The sequence below is a fragment of the Paramormyrops kingsleyae genome, chromosome 24 (assembly GCF_048594095.1).
Source record: "Paramormyrops kingsleyae isolate MSU_618 chromosome 24, PKINGS_0.4, whole genome shotgun sequence".
Lineage (NCBI taxonomy): Eukaryota > Metazoa > Chordata > Actinopteri > Osteoglossiformes > Mormyridae > Paramormyrops > Paramormyrops kingsleyae.
Genome location: NC_132820.1, coordinates 22845940 through 22849157, shown reverse-complemented (window position 1 = coordinate 22849157; position 3218 = coordinate 22845940). Strand labels below are relative to the sequence as shown.

The 3218-nt window shown below is 39.4% G+C and overlaps 1 long non-coding RNA gene across 1 annotated transcript; it reads left to right on the top strand.

Annotated features, from left to right (window-relative positions):
* Positions 1-298: 298 nt before the first annotated feature.
* Positions 299-1641, top strand: LOC140582337 (uncharacterized). The gene is made up of 2 exons (XR_011985269.1): positions 299-710; positions 1055-1641. It is a non-coding gene; the product is annotated as an uncharacterized lncRNA (long non-coding RNA).
* Positions 1642-3218: the final 1577 nt, after the last annotated feature.

The following is a 3218-nucleotide window of genomic DNA, read 5'->3' as shown; positions in this document are numbered from 1 at the left end:
GCAGGATGAGGACAGTGTGCAGGCAGCAGGGAGATGGCAGGATGAGGACAGTGTGCAGGCAGCAGGGAGATGGCAGGATCAGGACAGTGTGCAGGCAGCAGGGAGATGGCAGGATGAGGACAGCGCACAGGACCAAGTGGTGAGTTAGAAATTAGGCTGTACTTTACTACCATTATCTACTGTATCATCAATGCAGATATTAGCCTAATAGACAAATATTCATTTCTGAAGGCTGTTGGACCTGCGGGGACTGAGAGGGCAGGAATTACACCAGACTGCTGGACCAGACCAGGCTGTTTGTATATGTATAGGCTTTTTACTTTTATTAGTATACTACTTCTAGGATAATTCCTGAGAGTTAGCAAAACCAAATTCTTTTGGATAGGGATAAGGATAATGAGATCTTCTGTATTGATTCTCATTTTGTCGCATGTCCAGACTAGAGGTCGACCGATATATCGGCCGGCCGATATATCGGGCCGATATTTAGCATTTTTTAATGTATCCGCATCGGCCGATATCCGAGTGCACTACGCCGATTTTCAGACAGGCACGTCTGCGGGCAGCCCAGTGTTATTGTTGCCATAGATATATATATAGAATGACTAGATGTATTATGACGAGGTCTAGAGCGTCCGCACAGGTCGGCCATCTTACCACAGGCTGGCTTTCTGGCGGGATCATTCGAACGTCAGGTAAACAGAGGTAAGGTAAGTGACCTGCACAAACGTTAATACTCTTATCTCGCTGAAATCTTGATGGATTTACAAACTGTGTGTTTTCTTACAAACATTATTAACGTGGTTATAGTTCTGGATGCTTGAACATGTTGAAATCGCAACTTTTCTCCTCGAAAAAAAAACTGACTTAATCGTGCAGTTTAGTTGTGTATCACGCCTAGCTAGGCTACTAGCGATCCAGTAATTTGGGGCGAGGCAGAATTACGCTTTCTTTTCAATATAATACACACATTATAAACATGATTTAACTGAATTTACACATGATTTACTGTCTGGTTGGTTTGTTAAAACGTCTTGCATTATAATTTCTACAGGAAATTGCTGACAAGATGCCAGACTTTTGTGCCGCCTATGTCTGCTGTAACCGCCGTTGTCTCGAAACGAGAACCCGAGGGATCACCTTTCACCTGTAGGATGTTACAATATTATGAATTATTTTTAGGATAATCGTTAGCTACTTAGTGGAAGTATGTACATATTACATAATAGTATTGCTAGATTGTTGTTGACACAAGGTTTAGAATATTTTGTTTAACGTACACCCATTTTAAAATCACATTCCCTCTCTCTGTCTCTCTCTCTCACTTTCTCACAAACACACATACAGACACAGGGAGAGAATGTTAACTTTTATCTATTATTTTGTCCGAATGCACCAGAATGCTCCGTTTGTATGTGAAAATGACACATTCACCAGCCGCCACTGATCATGAGTTATAGTAATGCTAACCCACTCTTATCAGGCCCAGCTGGATGAGGACCAGAACCAGCACCACTGGGACACCTTTGTTACTTCGCTAAATTTTTAATGAAAATGTAAAAAAAAAAAAAAATCCATCAAATGTCTCTAACACCTCTGTCTAAACATTGATTTTAATAAATCTTCAAAAATCTTTGAAAAGTGCCTTTATAATGTCTAAACAAACTGTTTACTACCATTTTATGTGTAAAAATATTTTTATTAACGATTTGGAAATATGGACTTTAGTTCTTTGTGCTGTGTTATAGTCATCACTGTACAGGGTGGGGATTTTAACATGCAGCGTTTCTTGATGTATATTTGTTAAGGGAAATCTTGTAGGCTTAGTCTACCTATTCTAGAACATTATTCTATTTTTTAGAACATAAGATAATTATTCAAAAGTATTCAGTGTCATAACTACATATTTGACGTTTATAAAATCAAACCGTTTGAAAATCGGTTAAAAATTGAGCACGTTATGGCTATTTAAAAATTACATGTTTTACTATCAACATATTTTGGGTGAGCGAGCAGCCTGTGGTAAGATGGCCGCCATATGCGGACGTGCGACTCCGTTGGCCAGCAACGCAGACGAGACATCTAGTCATTCTATAGATATCTATGATTGTTGCTGTGGAACACGTGACCCATGCTGCCTTGTGCAGGACCACAGCCAGAAGTTTTGGAAGAGTCCTGGGATAAAAGGCTTAAATTCTGATCTTTCAATGACCTGTTTATTTAAGTAGTTTGCTATGAAATGTTGCTTTAAAAGAAAACGCGAATTACGCTATTGGGAACTGGGGTAATGATAATGAGCCTTCAACCAACTGTAGCTTACAGGTAACATTAAGGATCATTGATTCTAATAGAGTTCGTTTTGTGCGCTTATTGGTGGGCTCACAGACGTTTTTTAATCGTTAAAAATCATTTTAGTTGTTAACATTTTAATTATTACCATATCAGCCCGATGTTATCAGTTATGTTTTTTTTCTTGTGTCGGAGAATTTCACTCTGTGAGTGTGTGGGGCGGAGCAGGCAGCTCTCAAATACTGCAGCGTGTGTGAGAGTTGCGTTGCTCTGCCCTGATCACAGACAGCGCCGTCCTCGGGAGACACAGAGCTGCTAAGAACAATGCATGGCGGAGAAAAGTGTTTGTTCGAAAGCGTGGTTACCATTTACTTGAGCTGATGCTGACAATGGTCCTTCTGTGCAACTTTTTTTCATTTGAGACCGGAGATTCAAACAATTTGTCAGACGTCTAGATAAAAAGTGCATGACTTTGCGCAGTTAGTTTCCTCATTAAACATGTCTATCCTTTATACGGGCTTATACGTAGACAACGTCACAATCACTAGGGGCTTATGGTGTCCTTGCATACAAGGCTGTGCAATACGACAGTTATTTTATTTTCCGGGATCACTAGATTCTGATTGTGAATTTGGCTTTAAGCTATCTGTCTGCTAACAACAGAAACAACATGTTAGTGTACACTACTCATCATACCATGATGCACTTAGTGTTTTTTTTTTTCTTCAAAATGTATTAGAGTGTAATTGTTTTAATGTGCATGGAATACTGGAATTGTAGAATGAATTGAAGATGAAGGTACTATAATAAAAATTCTAACCTTGCATTTATTCTTCTGTTTTAGTAATTGCTGTCTGATGGCTGAACAAAAATCTAATCCTGTATGGCAGCATTTCACAAAGCCAACACCAGGAAAAGCCAGGTGCAAT